Genomic DNA, 18,389 nt, shown 5'->3' with positions numbered 1-18,389 from the left:
ACAACCTAAAGGGCGAAGCTATGACCAATCAGGATATTCTTCCTGGGCCCCAGGAACTTCAAAGCCAGAGTGGGCATAAAAAACCAAGGCACACCCAGCTTCTCTGCCCTTTTCTGTTCGGGAACTCAAGCCATGTGATCCTGTCCACCATTAAACCATCTTTCCAAGCAGTCTCCATGTTTCCAGTGTCTTTTTCCCCACTTGGAGCTGAACCCAGGAGGAGATTTCTTCCAACAATACAATTCTACTGTAGAGTGCAATATTAATGCAATATCAGGGGTTTTCAATTCAATTGCATACAGTGTGAAGGAGGTGTGTTTTTGTTTTATTTTTATGGGGAGTTTAAAAAGTATAATATACAGTGAAGATGGCACTTTAATTGTATGAGGTGCCACGACAATATTGAAAACTATTAAACTATTAAACTATTATTGCTTGGTCTCGGAGATCCTCCTGATGGCCTTGGAGAGGAGTTGACTACTAATAAGACCCGGCTCGATCAGATGGCCACACTGCCGAAAGATTTCTTCCATTGAGTCAGCTGCAGCCTGAGCCACCGAGGCTTCACGATCGCCTTGCAGATCCCGGAGACCTGAAGCGAATCCAGAAAACAAATGATTTCCGGGATCAACCGTGAGAACCAACCCTGATCAGCAAAAGAGCTTCTGGAGAAAAACTCCTTGTTTCAAGCGAGGGAACTTTGAAACTCACCGAGGAAAACTTCTTCGATTTGTTTTGAAGTCACCACATCCGGTTGCATGTATTGCGCGCAGCAGCCTAGGCGCATAAAAAGAAAAGGTTGGTGGGCTTAGCAGAGACGGCTAAATCGACTGATTCAGGAAAAAAACACGCAATTCATTGGTTTCCACTTGGAAGAGTCGCTTTGGGACTTTACGGGATGGTTCCAGGGATTGGGTCTGTCTAATAAAAAGAAGAACCAGGGGTAGCCGTTCTTCGTATGTTTTTGTCTCCAGGCCTCACTGGAGGCTTTAAAGAAGAGATTAAAGAAGAGATTGGAAAGCCACTGGTCTGAAATGGTAGAGGGGCTCCTGCTTTAGCAGGGGGTTGGGCTAGAAGACCTCTAGGGTCCCTTCCAACTCTATTATTTTATGTTCTAGGACTGTGCAAACAACCATCATCTTGGAAAACAACCTAAGCAGCCTTGAATCCAGTTAATACTAGAATGGGAGGCCAGCTGGAAATATTTCCAGAGGAAAAAACACTGCTGTGGGGTTGCCTATACAAGAGAGAGGGATACAGGCCAGGTAGTCCTCGACTTATAACAGTTCATTTAGTGACCATTCAAAGTTACAATAGCACTGAAAAAAGTGACTTACGACTGTTTCTCACACTTACAAGTGTTGCCACATCCCCAAGATCAAAATCCAGATTCTTGGCAAACCGACTCGTATTTATGACGGTTAGAGTGTCTTGGGGGTCAAAGATCACTTTTTGCGATCTTCGGAGAGCAAAATCCGGGAGGAAGCCGGATTCACTTAACAACCATGTGACTAACTTAACAACGGCAGCCATACCCTTAAGAAAGAGGGCAGGAACTGCCTGAAAAACTGTTGCGTATGGAACTTCTGCTGGTACTGAGAGAGCAAAAACCCAAGAAGAATCCCAAGCTACTCGACGTCATTGCCAGGGTGGCGGTTGATACCCCCAGACTTATTGTCATGGGGGATTTCAACCTTCCATCTGCGGGTGAGGCGTCAGAAGTGGCTCGGGAGTTCATGGCTTCCATGACGGCCATGGACCTGACCCAGGTAGTTCAGAGCCCCACTCACATAGGGGGACACACTCTGGACTTGATTTTTATCTCTGGTCAGTGGTTGAATGATCTTGGTAGAGGGGATCTAGACATCAAACCCTTGTCATGGACAGATCATTCGCTCCTCCCCCTAGACTTTCCTACCGCTTTCCCCCACCGCAGGGAGATGGAACCGACCAGATGGTTCCGTCCCAGGCGCCTGATGGACCCTGAAAGGTTCCTGATGGAGCTTGGGCCGTTTCCTGAGACTCTGACACACGACTCGACTGAAGAGCTGGTGGCCGCCTGGGAAAGGGCGGCTGCTGGAGCTTTGGACCGCGTCGTGCCTTTGCGGCCTCTGACCCGATGCCGATCTCAATTGGCTCCTTGGTTCTCTGAGGAGCTGAGAGAGATGAAGCGTCGGAAAAGACGCCTAGAGAGCATTTGGAGGACTAGTCAATCCGATTCCGACCGGACACAGGTGAGGTCTTATATCAAGACCTACCTAGTGGCGATAAAAGCGGTGAAATCTAACCATTTTTCCGCTCTTATCACACCTGCAGAGAACCACCCAGCCGCCCTGTTTAGGGTGACCCACTCCCTTCTTCGAGGGGGAGTGCGGGAAGATCCCTTGCAGGGTCGTGCTGAGGATTTTGTGCAATTCCTGCACGATAAAGTCGCTCGGATTCGGGATGGCTTGGACTCCAATTGGATGAGTCCACGGGAGGAGACGAGGGCAGGTCTTGAGAATGTTATTTGGGAGGAGTTTGAGCCTGTGGCTCCCAAGGATGTGGACAGGGTTCTGGGTAAGATTAGTGCCGCCACGTGTTTATTGGACCCGTGTCCCTCCTGGTTGGTACTGGCCTCCCGGGAGGTTACACGAGGCTGGCTCCAGGGGATTATAACTGCTTCTCTGAGCGAGGGTGCCTTTCCTGCTGCCTTGAAAGAGGCGGTAGTGAGGCCCCTCCTCAAGAAGCCTTCCCTGGACCCGGCTGAATTATCCAACTACCGTCCGGTCTCCAACCTTCATTTTGTGGCGAAGGTTGTTGAGAGCGTAGTGGCACGACAGCTTCCCCGGCACCTGGATGAAGCTATCTATCTGGACCCGTACCAGTTGGGCTTCAGGCAGGGGTACAGCACAGAAACGGCATTGGTCGCGTTGGTGGATGATCTCTGGAGGGCTCGGGACAGGGGTTGCTCCTCTGTCCTAGTCCTATTAGACCTCTCAGCGGCTTTTGATACCATCGACCATGGTATCATGCTGCAGCGGTTGAGGGGGTTAGGAATAGGGGGCACCGTTTTGCAGTGGTTCTCCTCCTTCCTCTCTGACCGCTCGCAGTTTGTGTTGGCAGGGGGACAGAAGTCGACCTTGAGGCATCTCGCATGGGGAGTGCCACAAGGGTCGGTCCTCTCGCGCCTCCTGTTCAACATTTATGTGAAGCCGCTGGGTGAGATCATCCGTGGTTTTGGGGTGAAGTGCCATCTGTACGCTGACGATACTCAGCTGTACATCTCCACCCCAGACCGCCCCAACGATGCCCTTGATGTGATGTCTTGCTGCCTGGAGGCCGTGCGGGTCTGGATGGGGAGGAACAGGCTCAGACTCAACCCCTCCAAGACCGAGTGGCTGTGGCTTCCGTCGCCCTGATATAGTCAGCAGGTGCCATTGCTGACTATTGGGGGTGAATCTTTGCCCCCCACAGAGAGGGCTCGCAATCTGGGTGTCCTCCTGGACGCACGGCTGTCTTTAGAAGAGCATATGACGGCCGTGGCCAGGGGGGCCTTTTATCAGGTTCGCCTGATTCGCCAGTTGCAGCCCTTTCTGGATCGGGACGCCCTGCGCACACTCACGCCCTTGTCACCTCCCGGCTGGACTACTGTAATGCTCTCTACATGGGGCTCCCCTTGAAGAGCACTCGGAGGCTCCAACTGGTCCAGAATGCGGCCGCGCGGGTGGTTATGGGAGAGACACGGCGCACCCATGTAACACCTCTCCTGCGTGAGCTGCACTGGCTCCCAGTGGTCTTCCGGGTGCGATTCAAGGTGTTGGTTACCACCTTTAAAGCGCTCCATTGCATAGGACCCGGGTACCTTCGAGACCGTCTTCTGCCACCAATAGCCTCCCACCGACCAGTCCGCTCCCACAGAGAGGGTCTCCTCAGGGTGCCATCAGCCAAGTTATGCCGGCTGGCAACACCCAGGGGGAGGGCCTTCTCTGTGGGAGCCCCAGCCCTGTGGAACGAACTGCCCCCGGAAATGCGTAAGATCTCCGACCTCCGGGTGTTTCGCTGCGCACTGAAGACCCTGTTGTTCCGCCAGGCCGGGCTGTTAACATAACGATTTTAAATGGTATTTTAAATTTCTGGGATTTTAATTGGGGCCTAATTATTTAATGATTTTAAATTTTAATCGTTGTTTTGTTCTATGTTTTTAAATAGGCTGTACGCCGCCCTGAGTCCTTCGGGAGAAGGGCAGTATAGAAATAAAATTATTATTATTATTATTATTATTATTATTATTATTATTATTATTATTATTATTATTATTATTATTATTATTAAATAATGGAGGGAAACTCATCAAGGAGAGAAGCAACCTAGAACGAAGGAGAGATTTCCTGACAGTTAGAACATTCAACCAGTGGGACAACTTGCCTCCAGAAGTCGAAGCTGAAGTTGAAACTCCAACACTGGAAGCTTTTAAGAGGAGATTGGACCACCATTTGTCTGAGATGATTGTAGGGTCACCTGCCTGAGCTTGGGGTTGGACTAGAAGACCTCCAAGGTCCCTTCCAACTCTCTTATTCTGAAATAATTGGAGAATTCTACTCAGTTCAAAGTTCAACTGATTAAGACAATAGCTGTGACTCAAGGAAAGAGCAGATAACTATGTTCAGTGAGGGCCTTCAAAATACCCAAAGACATTATTAATAGGGTATATCTCTCACAGACGCTGGGACCCTGAATGTAACACGATCTCATATTGTTGTTTGACTTATTAGTGTTTATTTCGTGTCTAAAGTTTCTAAATTTTTGTCCAATCCAGAAAACGTACAGCAAGTGAATGGCAGCTCATATCTCTGGAGAAACAGCAGACACCTGGATGTGCCGTGTAACCCCCATAAGAAAGAAGGAATGGTTAGGTGCAAAACTGATCGTAGGTGTCAGCTTTGGAAGCCATATTAGGCCGGAAGCTTCCATGCTGCCACCTTCTCATGGGTGGGAAAGTAGGAGGGGGGGGTTAGTAGAGGGGTTGTCTGAGGTCATAATCGCATTCTTCCTGTCGGTCAAGGTCAGGGCGATCCTGCATCTGGAGGAGGAGTGGTCGGAGTGAGGTCTCGAGATGGACGGATGGTGATTGGGGCATGGGATCGACTGAGGAGTGAGGGGATGGTTTGGGGGGTTTTAGATCTACTGAGGGAAAACCTGGACCTCTCAGATTCGGGTTTTCCCAGATGGGCCAGTTTACCTATCCTAGTAAAGAGACCTTTGGGAAATGCTTGCTTGAGAGTCTTTCCTTGGAGTTGGGGGTTTTCTGGAACCCTGACTCTTTCCTGCCTGAGAAGTGGTTTGGAGTAGAAGACCTCCAAGGCAGGGGTGACATGCTACCAGTTTGGGCAGGTGAGCCCGAACCGATAGTAATAATTGCTACCATTCGCCCAAACAGATGGTTAAAAAATGCTTTAAAAAGAACGACAATCAGCTGAACCGGGCAATATCAGAGCTTTTTTAGCATTTTTTTACTACCAATCAGCTGTGAGAAATCAGCTGTGCCTGATTGTCTATGAGGTTCCTGCTTGTTGCAGGGGCCATTTTGTGTGAAGTCCAGCTGCTTTTGCATTGCGTGTGAGTCAGTTGTGCAGCTTTTGTGTTATTTTTGTGCAAAGTGTGATAGTTTGTTTTTGAACTCTCTGTGACTCTGTGAGGTTCCTGTTTGTTGCAGGGGCCATTTTGTGTGAAGTCAAGCAGCTTTTACATTGCGTGTGAGTCAATTGTATAGCCACGCCCACCCGGTCAACTGCCCACCAAGCCACGCCCACCCGGTCAACTGCCCACCAAGCCACGCCCACAGAACCGGTAGGGAAAATTTTTGAATTTCACCACTGCTCCAACTTCCAGCTGGGTCATTCTGTGAAAAGCACCTTTGGGTTAATTTTGGAGACATGCTGCTCCTGGAAACCTCCCCTCCCTTGATCAGTTTTGGGGTCCCTGGCACTTCCGGTGGCGCAGAGGCCCTCCGTGAGGGACGGCCCACTGACCTCTCAGCCACGGAGGGTGTGGGGTGGCTTGCCAACTCCTCAGCAGATGTGGCAGGGAAATGGCCAACGTTTTACCTGCCTGGGCTTCCTTGAAAAGCAAACTTCGGGAGTGGACCAGGGTTTCCGTGTTTCGGAAGGCTTTCATTGCTGCAGAGAAAAAGCTGCAAAGGCCCAGGAGCAACGTAGGCTTCCTGCAATCAGATCAGTTGGCAACCCTTGCTCCTTCACAGGGAGATACCAACCCAGAGGAATACATGGGCGGTCCTCGACTTACGACACAAGTGAGCCCAACGTTTCTGTTCTGAAGCAAGACAGTTGTTAAGTGGATTTCCCCCCACTTTACGAGCTTTCTTGCCATGGTTGTTAAGTGAACCACTGCAGTTGTTGAGTTAGAAACAGTTGTTGAGGAAAGAAGGAAGGAAGGAAGGAAGGAAGGAATTAAGGAAGGGAAGGAGGGAGGGAGGGAGGGAGGGAAGGAGGGAAGGAGGGAAGGAGGGGAGAGGGAGTGGGAGAGGATATGGGAATGACCTTTTAAAGATATTTTAGGACTTTTCTTGTCACATCTGTTAAGTGAATCACTGCAGCTCTCAAGTTAGAAACATGGTTGTTAAGTGAATCTGGTTTCCCCACTGACTTTCCTTGTCAGAAGGTCGCAAACTGTGATCGCTTGACTTTGGGACACAGCAACGGTCATAAATCTGATCCACTGGCCAAGCGTCTGATGCTGGGCTTTTTTTTTCTGGCAGCCAGCAAACACTCTGCTGCCCATTGGGAGACTAAGGAGACTAAGATAGATCTATTTCGGACTTATAAGTCCTCAACAGGAGAGGAATTAGATGGACCGCCTTCAATGCATGGATGTCCGCAGCAAGGTGCCTAAGGGGGAAATGGAGGGTCCGGAGAGTTTCCTTTGCTACGGTCTTCTGTGGGTGACAAGCGCAGTTGATGACCGGCATGAAAACTGGCCCTGAGATGTTCTTCTGGAGGAAGCAGGGAAAGGAACGAGCAACTAAACATGGTCACTGGAGTTCTCTGAGTCTCGCAGCGATCATGACAAACACAAGAGAAGCCCACAGAGCATAGAAGAAGAGGGTTGGAGGTCTTCTAGTCCAACCCCCTGCTCAAGCAGGAGACCCTAGACTCTGCTGGACAAATGGCTGTCTGGTTTCTCCTTGAAAAGCTCCAGTGATGGAGCAGCCACAACTTCTGGAGGCAAGTCGTTCCAAGGATTAATTGTTCTCAGGGTCAGGAAATTTCTCCTTAGGTCTAGGTTGTTTCTCTCCTTCATCAGTTCCCATATGTTTCCTCTTGTTCTGCTTTGAGATCTTCTCCAAGAGGATCTACTTGATCCTTCAGATCTTCCAGGGGTGCACCCATCTTTGTAGAAGAGACACCACTCTAGCTGAGTCCATCCTGTTCCTGATGATTGTCGTCTTCTCCTTCTTCTGTCCTTCCCATCCTTGAAGACTTCCCAGAGAGTGAGGCCACACCTGCTACCACCTTGGAAGCCACTCACTTCCTGCCCCCCATCTCTTACCTCGAAGGGGTGCTGAAGAACATATCCCAGTCCTCTCACGCTAAAGATCTGGATGAGAGGATACGGCTGAATCATCCATTCCAGGAGAACCTCGAGAATGTCTTGCGTCATAAAGATGTTTCCAACCTCCGGGTGATACAGCAGCTGAGGAAGAAGAGTAGAGATACGGAGCATTAGCCAAGCCAAGGAAGGGAACTTCCCTGAGAGCCTCTACTAAGAGATGCCACTTTCAGCCATTACAGGTAGAGAAAGCGAAAATACAGTCCTCGTCTAGTGACCCCTGAAAGTCACAACGGCACTGACAAAAGGGACATGCCCATTTTTCAGACTTAGGACCATTGTAGCATCCTAATGGTCATGTGTTCAAAATTTGGGTACTTGCCGGTCCATATTTATGACGGTCGTAGTGTTTCAAGGTTACGTCATCCCCTTTTGTGACTGTCTGATAGGCCAAGTCAATGGGGAAACCAGATTCACTAATTCATCAGATTGACTACCATAAGAACTGCACTGCAGCGATTCACTTAACAACTGTGGCAAGGAAGGTTGAACAATGAGGCAAAACTTGCTTAAGAACTTTCGCTCAGCAACAGAAATTTGGGGCTCAGTTGTGGTCGTATATGGAGGACAACTTTTAGACAGAAATCACTGAAAGATCTGGTTTATCCTAAATATTCGACCACGGCATTGGCTTAAGGACTGCTGAAATCACTTAGTGACCACTGGAGGTTCTATGACGGTCATATGTCGAGGACTACAGTATGGCAAAAGGTAATGTAAATGATAGTTGTAAGAATACAAAACTGCCTATAATACAAAGAGTAAAAGGAAATTGTGGTCATTGAGTCTTCTTTCCTTCCTTCCTTCCTTCCTTCCTTCCTTCCTTCCTTCCTTCCTTCCTTCCTTCCTTCCTTCCTTCTTTCCTTCCTCCCTCCTTCCCTCCCTTCTTTTCCCTGCCTCCCTCCCTCCCCCCCAACAACTTCTGGAGGGAAGCCCTCCCACCGATTAACAGACTAGCAGAAGACCTTGGAGACCCCCTGCTCAAGCAGCAGATCCTCTACAACAGGCACCCTCAAACTACGGCCCACGGGCAAAGAATACGGCCCGCGGAGTGGTGTGATTAAGCCCCGCCCCTTGCCCCGCCCCTCACTGCCTTATCTTCCAGCGAGCCAGCTGTAAGGCCAGCTGAGGGCCAGCTGAGGGCTGATCTCGCCGGTGCAGCCTTGAGAAGCAGCTGTGGGCTTGTAAAGTACTGCTTTAAATTAAAAGTCTTTGAAAACAATTTAAACGGGGGCTTAGAAGGAGAAAGGCAAAAAAATAGATGGTTAAACTGGCCACGCCCACCCAGTCACATGACCACCTAGTCACGCCCGCCCACCCAGTCCGGTCCCCCAACAGTCTGAGGGACTGTGAATCGGCCCCCTGTTTAAAATGTTTGAGGACCCCTGCTCTACAACGTCAGACAAACGGCTGTCCAGAATATTGGGGTGCATCCCAAGGTCTCCTCACCTCCGAGAAGAAAACCTTCCTGATGGTCTTCTCTCTTAGATTGGGACGGGGCAGGTAGGTATTGGCCTCTCTGAACATCACCTTCAGCTCCTTTTTAGAGTAGCTGAATAAATTCCCAAAAGAGCAAATACGGAGAGCTCAGACGAGATCTGCTGGTTAGGGAGAAGAAAATCACCAAGCTAGAGATATCATGATCTGAATTCAACTACTCAATGAATTACTCCATTTAGAGAATTTCTCACCCCCCCTCTCCTTCTCTCTTTTTCTTTCTCCCTCCTTCTCTACTCTTCCTCTCTCTCCCCCTCCCAGTTCTTTTCTTTCTCTCTCCCTCTCTCCTTCCCTACCTCTCTTTCTCTGCCTCTTCTTCTTCCTCTCCCTCTCCCCTCCCCTCCCCTCCCTCTCCCACTCGCTGCCACTTGTAGCCAAGCTCTTTTGACTTTTAATTTCTTTCCGGACCAGGTAGAAAATGGCTTCAAACAAGCTATCAGGGGTCACCAGCATATCCCAGCATCCAAGCACCCCGAAATTGTTGAATTCCTCTTGATAGCCGGCACACACGATTAAGTTTTTGATGGCTTGCACTGTATTGTTAAATCAAACAAAGGAAGAAGAGTTGGTGCCAATCATTCAGCTGATCCCCCCCGCAAAGCCCATGCTTGCACTGACACCAATCGGCCTCCCGCTGCTGTTCAGGATAGTACTTCGCGGCTTGTGAAGCAACAGCTCCCCCAGGATGGGACCTCATGGGATTAAGAATTTACATTCCCCACCCAAACTCTAAGGACATGACCTTTAGGACCTAAGAGGATTTACCCACCACCTTTAGAATAGCAAAAGACACAAGGCTCACTACTTTGCACAACTCCCCTGGAGCACCTCAAACACCAAACCCCAGAACCCTATGGAAAATCCACCCACTCAATCAGCCATTTTGTCAGCCACTCGAGAAACATTGCTGTGGTTACTGCAGTTTCTGGAAACCAAATCAACAGAGACTTTCTTTCTAGCTTAACCAACGCAACGATTCACGTAACTACTGTGGCAAGAAAGGTTGCAAAATGGGACAAAGTTCACTTAATGACTATTTCATTCAGCAACAGTAATTTGGTGCTCCGTTGTGGTCATAAATCAACGTGAGGAAAACCTATAGGCATCTACTGAGCTTTACAGAAATGGAGAAAGAATCCAGATTGGGTTTAGGAGATTCCTTACCCCAAAAGGTTGGTTTGTTCTGAACTCTCAATGACTCTACTGGATCTTCTGGACCCACTCTTGCTTGCTCCCAGGAGAAAATGAAGCTGTGTTACGAGGGCCATGAGCAGGTTGGCGAACTTGTTTTGCAGAGTGTCTACTGCATCAAGATAGAAGCAAACACAGAACATTGGTGGCTTAGAAACAGGATGAAAGGAGAGTCAGCTTGTGCTCACCAGGTTACTTAGATTCATCATCATCATCTTCTTCTTTTAACAACCCCATAATCCCTTGCGGGGTGGAGTCTGGGCAACTGAATGGAGCTGAGTGTTTACTGGCTGGATGCCCTTCTTGTCGCCAATGCAGAGTTTTGTTTGGCAGATACATTCTAATTGTGCCCAGAGAAAGAAATATTTGCCTCTACCTAGGATCGAACTCACAGCCTCCTGATTGTGAGGCGAACCAGGTTACTTAGTTTACAAAGTACAAAAGTAGAACTTCTTTGATGTGGGCCAACCAGGAGAAAAAAATGTCCATGAAAAGTGAGCCAGGAATGTCCATGTCTGAGACACGGCGCAAAATTTTGCTAGAAGTGGGATTTCTGAAACATAGATTCTACACCCTCTCCAGACTTGGAAAGGACAGTGGGGTGTAGATACCGAACAAAAGGGAGACAACGTGTAGCACAAGTGAGACAGAACTGCCAAAAACGCATTAAGAGTTGTTAACCTAATCTTGCGTAGCTTCTTCTGTGGTAATATTGAACTGCAAACAAGGGCATGCAAAACTTTTGCCAGACCAATTCTTGAATACAGCTCATCTGTCTGGAACTCGCACTGCATATCAGACATTAATACAATTGAGCGAGTCCAGAGGTATTTCACGAGAACTGTACTCCACTCCTCTGCTTGCAACAGAATACCTTATGCCACCAGGCTTGAAATTTTGGGCTTAGACAATTTAGAAATACGCCACCTTCGATCTGACCTAAGCGTAGTACACAAAATTGTCTGCTACATCGTCCTACCTGTGAATGACTACTTCAGCTTCAACTGCAACAATATACAAGAACACAATAGATAGAAACTTAAGGTAAACCACTCCAAACTCGATTGCAGAAAATACAATTTCAGTAACAGAGTGGTCAATGCCTGGAATGCACTCCCTGACTCTGTGGTTTCATCCCAAAACCCCCAAAACTTTAACCTTAGACTGTTTATTGTTGACCTCACCCAGTGGTGGGATTCAAATAATTTAACAACCGGTTCTGTGCCCTAATGATTTCTTCCAACAACCAGCTCACCAAACTGCTCAGAAAGTTAACAACCAGTTCTCCTGAAGGGGTGCGAACTGGCTGAATCCCACCACTGACCTCCCACCATTCCTAAGAGGTCTGTAAGGGGCGTGCATAAGTGCACCAACCTGCCTACCATTCCTGTCGTATTATCTCCATTTGTTCATATCCATTTCCTGTACTCATAATCATGTTTATACTTATATCTCTTATCTTATACATGCTTGACAAATAATAGAATACAATAGAGTAGGGTAGAGCAGAGCAGAGTAGAGTAGAGTAGAGTAGAGTAGAGTAGAGTAGAGTAGAGTAGAGTAGAGTAGGATAGGATAGGATAGGATAGGATAGGATAGGATAGGATAGGATAGGATTTTTTAAAATAAAATAATTTTTATTGAGTATTTTAGCTTTTAAAACCAAGCACACAATAAAGTGCACGATTGGAACAGGATAAGCACTTTGTTGGAGAGCCTTATTAATCATGCATTTATAATCAGCGCAGATGCACACAGATCCATCTGGCTTGATGGGGTCACTATTGGGGTTTCCCATTTAGCGTGATCTACAGGGACTAACACCCCCTGCTTGATGAGCTTGTCCAGCTCCAGGTCAATTTTTGGCTTTACTGCAAAAGGGACTCTTCTAGCATTAAGCCTGATTGGGGCTATGTTAGGGTCTAAGTTAAAGGAGATAGGTGTCCCCACGTACCTGCCCAGCTGGTCATCAAACACGTCCTGGAACTCTTGCATCAGGTTGTCCGTCAGGCTGCCGCTCGTGCTGTGGAATCCAGTGACTCCCATTCCCAGACCTTAAACCAGTCCAGGCCCAGGAGGCTCGGTAGGTGTCCGCTGACCACGGTGAGGGGTAGCTTCTTCTGGTGCTGTCCGTACTTGACCTGGAACATGCCTACTCCTTCCACGGGAATGCGGTTCCCTTGGTAATCGCGTAGCCATAGTCACTGGGGCTGTAGTTGACATCTTTTTCAAGCTGGATATGGCCGTTTTCAGGGTGGCCCAGGACATGTTCGATAGAGATGAGCTGGTATTGATCTCCATCTTACATGGGTGTCCTTCTATTTCCACCATGGTGTGTATCTTCTTCTCTAGGGCGGTACTTGCTTGACCTACTCTGGTGCTGCAGTCTTGTGGCTTTTGAAATTTGTACTCTTTTTTGGGTCACCATATTTGTTGGCTCTTTTGTGTCCCTCTGGCTCAGATTGGCAAGGTCCATTCTTCGGTTTATGGTTGGATGGTAGACTCGCCCTGCACACCCTTGTCAGGTGCCCCTTTTTATCACAGCATCTGCAGACGGAGTCTCTGAACTTGCAGGTCTGCCATTGGTGTGACCCTCCACAGCTCGCGCAGTCCTCTCTCCACTCTCTCTGATCACATCTATGCCTTTCTGTTTGGAAGACGTCTTCATCAGACTCTTCTTCACTGTCGATCTGGGTTACTTCACTGTGCACCGGGACTGACTTGTGCATCGTCTGCAATGGTGCTGGTTGTTGCAGGGTGTCCGCAGCCTTAGTGGAGGATTCATGTGCTCTTGCTTTGTCAAGAGCGATGTGTAGGGTCAGATTTGACCTGGCCAGAAGTCTTCTCTGTAGGTGAATATCTCTAACGCCGCAGATTAGTTGCTCTATGAGCGCGTCATCGAGGTCTCGATACTCACAGTGCGTGGCAGCCTTGCACAGGGCGGCCATGTAAGCACTGATTGGCTCTCCTTCTCATTGCAACCGTTGCCAGAACTTGTACCTCTGGACGAATTTGGAGGGTACCGGGGCGTAGTATCCCTTTAGCAAGGCTTGTAAAACCTGCCACATTACCAACTGAACCGGGGTCGGCTCAGATAGTGACTCAGCCATGTCGAAGACTTCGGGCCCACAGTGGCTCAGGAATAGAGCTCTTTCTCTGTTGTCGGAGAGGCTCTGTAGGTCGCTGGCCCCCAGAAAACACTCAAACCGAGCCATGTACGACCCCCACTTCTCTCTGGCTGGACTGAAAGGCGTTGGCAGTGCAAAAGCAGACATCCTGGTCATCTCGCTTGGCACTGAGCTTGTCCACCTGGCTGGATTCGTTGTTGTCAGCTCTTTGTCTTGCTTCTTGTTCACCTCAATCCCATCCTCGTCGCCAATGTTAAGTTGGGCGAATGAGGAGGCAGGAGCAAGAACTTCAGTAACAACAGCTCTTTTATTCACAGTGTGAATCCAACAAAGCATATAGTAAAACAGCTCCCTTTATATAGGTCTTCAGCCAGGGAGTTAGCCAATCACCAACGTGCTATTGTTCTTTTAAACTTCCCGCCAAAACTATATACATTACAGAATGGATGAGTAAAGGAAGGCATAAAGGAAGGAATAGATGAATAAATAAATAAATAAATAAATAAATAAATGAATGGATACATGACTGAATGGATTAATGAATAGATGAACCGATGAATGGGTGATAGATCTGGATGGATGGATGAATGGGTAGATAGATGATAAAGATAGATGGATGAAGGTATGGATGGATGAGTGGATGAATGGGTGGATGAATGGATGGATGGATGGGTGGATTGATGGATGGATGAGTATAATAAATAAATGGATGGGTGGATGGATGGATGGATGGATGGATATCAAAACTGTTTTGGCAAGGAATCCCACAGATGCCTCTACTTTCAGTGGTACATTTTGGGGGGGGCCTTATGCCAAATTTTGCTTCAATTTCAGCCCCCACCAGTTTGCCCACTTCCTCCCTCCAACCAGGCATGCCTGCTCCTGATGGGGAGACCCCCGAGGGTGACTCTTCTGCTCAGCCCCTTCCCCCTTCCCTCAGGAGTGGCCCACCTCTAGATCAAAGGGAAGCAGAGCCTCCGGTTGAGGGCTTACCGCAATGGGCATGATGGATTTCCTGCATCTCCTCCCGATGGCTTCAGTGCTGGGGTCTTGATCATGAAGCATTTTAAGGAAGGGCTTCATGAACTTCCTGTTGGAAAAGGGGTCTACAGCCAGCTCCCTCCACAGCTCCCTGGCGCTTCTGTGCAGGTGGAAGAATAGATTGGGGGGAAAATCAGATTCTTTCCCCATTTCCGAAGAGACGGCCAGTCCAGATAGCTTAACACCCCCCAATGGAATAAAGGATTAGAGAACCGATGGCCAAATGAACTGCTTTAATGCAAGGATATATCTACAGATAGTTCTTGACTTGCAACCATTTGTCTAGTAGCCATTCAAAGGAACAACAGCATTGAAAAAAGCCACATGTACATTTTTCACCCTTTCAAGCATCAGATGCTTGGCCACTGGTTCAGGTTTATGACCGTTGCTGTGTCCTAAAGTCAAGCGATCACATTTTGCGACCTTCTGACGAGGAAAGTCAGTGGGGAAACCAGATTCACTTAACAACCATGTTTCTAACTTGAGAGCTGCAGTGATTCGCTTAACAAATGTGACAAGAAAAGTCCTAAAATATCTTTTTTTTTTTTTTTTTGCTTTAATTTATATGCCGCCCTTCTCCGGAGACTCAGGGCGGCTTACAATGCATTAAGCAATAGCCTTCATCCTTTTGTATATTTATACAAAGTCAGCTTATTCCCCCCACAATCTGGGTCCTCATTTTACCTACCTTTGAAAGGATGGAAGGCTGAGTCAACCTTGAGCCTGGTGAGATTTGAACTTGCAGTAATCAGCCAAACACTTACAGGAGAGTTGGAGGAGAATATGCTGGAAATCAGCCAAACAAGAGTGGGAGCCCTGGAGGGGACTATGCTGGAAATCAGCCAATAAAATGCTGGAAATCAGCCAAACAAATAGGTGGAGAGTTGGAGGAGATTATGCTGGAAAATATGCTGGAAATTAGCTAATAATGGTGGTAGGCTTGGAGGAGACTATACTGGAAATTAGCCAAAAATAGTTGGTGTTTTGGAGGAGACTATGCTGGGAATCAGCCAAACATAATATGCTGGAAAACAGCCAAACAATAGAGGGAGGTATGGAAGAAAATATGCTAGAAATTAGTTTAAATAAAACATGTTTTTGTGATAAATCTGTGTAACATGGAAATTGTAATAGATGATAAGTATTTTTAAGTGTGTTTAAGATACTAAGATTTGAAGAAAAGGGTCAAGAGATTAAGAATTAGATAGAATTTTGTTTTAGAAAGTGTAATAAAAATGGAGTTGTATTGAACTTGAAATTAAGATTTGTGCTGATAAAATTGTAAGGTAAATAATTGGAATAAGAGGTTAGAATATTGTTAAAAATTATTTTGACACTGATAGTAAAAGATACAAGGTGAAGAAGAACAAGATAAAATCAGGATTGACATATAGATATAAAAATGAGTGAAAGTTAGTTTGAAAGTAAAATTGTATTGATATAATGGATTTGTTTAGGTGGAGATGCTAGATTTTATGTTAAAATTTGTTTTTTTTATGTTTTGAATTTCTATCCGCAAAAGATGTAATGGGAAATTGAATGGAGCTTGTTAAAGGAATGTAAGCGTGGTAACCATCTATGACCGGATCGAGACTTTGTTCTTAAAAGTTATATTTTATGTTTATGTTTGGAAAAAAATAAATAAAAAATATTTACAAAAAAAAAAAACCCACCTCCCATTGCCTTAAGAAAGTTCAAAACATCCTGAAGGGTCCATTTCATCCTGGGCCCCCTTTTTTTGAACTATTACCATCTGGCAGACGGTACAGGACAATAAAAACAAGGACAAATAGGCTGAATATGGAGATGGTACAAGAACTTAATAAGCAAATTGAGAGATTCCAACGATATGTGATGGAACAAGTACCCCCTAGATTAGTAACTTAATGTCACTCATTTGAACCTGGGGACCAAGTGGAAGATGGAAGGGATCTTTTATTGGTATTATGACTTCTCCACTTGCTATTAAGATTGCAGAATCAAAATCATGGATCCATCGGACACGAGTCAAGGCAGCAGCTGACACCGGCTGGAAAGTGTCCGTGGACAAACAACATCCAACATAATTGACATTTGAATGTGCTTAAAGAAAGCTTCTGTATTTTATATATAGGTTACCTTGATGTATATCTGCCGATGTAACCCGCTGTAAGCTAAAAAAAGAGAGGATGGAGCACCTGCTCTCTTGAATTAGTCCGGAACTTGGATCCTGACGAAAGATTGAAGATCATTGCGGATTCATGTGGGAGGAAAATTGGGTGTGGGCACTTTGAGTAATTGGGGTAGTAGCTTTATTGATTATTGTGTTTTACAGATATAAGCAATGGTTTTGTGGACAACCAGGGCCCATTTGATTTCTCAGTCATTCCGATCCCTAATATTTCCCCAACCGGCTGCGGAGTGTGAACCTCTTACAGATGAAAGAAGTCCCTGCTTAGGACACCCTGGAAGCTGCCTTTTGATGCAAAAGAACAGAAAAGAGAATTTTCTTTAAATGTGTTGGTTTTGTAATTGTGGGTGTGAGTGTTGTATATCAATACTCACTGTATTCATTGTGTTTTATGTATAAGCTGTAAGGTAGAGTGTGACGTGAAAATTATAGAGGAGGTGCTAGTACATTATTTGGTAATAAATCCTGAAGAAGTCCCCTTGTAATATTATCTGAAAATGGAAAAGCTAAATATACCCGAAATCCCTAGCTATGTAACAAATACCTTTGTCAAATTGGCAGAAGACATAGCCCACCCTCTGAATGTATCAAATTGTTTTGTATGTGGAGGAACTAACATGGGAGAAAAATGGCCATGGGAAGCTCAAGAATTGAACTATTCCACAACATTAGAAATGGAACAGAAGGGTAGCCTTTCACATAATCAGGGAAAAGATGGGGACTGGACACTTACCACCAGTTTGGTAGGGAATGTATGCTTCCAAAGGAGGACTCAAACTGATTGTAAACAGGTAGGAAACCTTATATGCACAGGAAAATGGGAAAGCAAGACATGGTGGTCAGGGAGTAATGTCACAGAGGGTATTGATGAAACGGCTCTGTTTGAGGTCAACAGATTAGCCTTCTTAAGGGATCCGGATAATCATACCCTTGAATGGCTGGCTCCTGATGGATTGTACTGGATTTGTGGCAAAATGGCATATGGGTATCTACCTAAGAATGGGTGTGGAGCTTGTGTCCTGGGAATAATTGGACCAGGATTCTTTTTGCTTCCCCTTAAAACTCGACAGGTTTTAGATGTCCCGGTGTATGATGTGGTGGGGAACTTAAGACAAAGAAGACATGTAGATACATCTGCAATAGGAAAAGTTAGGGTTGGAGGTAACCAACGTAGTTGGGGAAGTGAGGAGTGGCCTGCAGAGCAAATTATTGAGGTTTATGGACCAGCTACATGGGCAGAAGATGGCATGTATGGCTATCGGACCCCTATATACATTCTGAACCGTTTAATTCGTCTGCAAGCTGTGGTTGAAATCATCACCAACGAAACTGTAAAAGGTCTTACTCAATTAGCTAGGGAGAGTGTCAAATCAAGGACATATATTATGCAGAATAGATTAGACTTAGACTATTTGTTGGCCAAGGAAGGAGGGGTATGTGGAAAGTTTAATTTGACTAACTGCTACATAGAAGTTGATGAAAGAGGAAAGGTTATTAAGGAGATAACAGACAAAATGGTTAAAATAGCTCATGTGCCAGTCCAGACATGGAAAGGTCTTAATTTACAGGACATGTTTTCAGGATGGTGGCCAAAGTTACCTGGCCTGCAGGCCATTTTTGGCCTGGTGGGATTAATAGCTGCAGGGTGTATTTTTCTCCCATGTATTTTACCTCTGTTTGTTAAAACTATTCCTAAAAGTCTATCTTTGCTGGTGGAACGTAGGACAACTGCTCAGGTGATGGCTATGTGGGAT

This window comes from Pituophis catenifer, unplaced genomic scaffold (genome assembly GCF_029215685.1).
Source record: "Pituophis catenifer annectens isolate HBS135680 unplaced genomic scaffold, rPitCat1.0.hap2 SCAF_2, whole genome shotgun sequence".
Classification (NCBI taxonomy): domain Eukaryota; kingdom Metazoa; phylum Chordata; class Lepidosauria; order Squamata; family Colubridae; genus Pituophis; species Pituophis catenifer.
Note: the sequence above shows the minus strand (reverse complement) of the source record.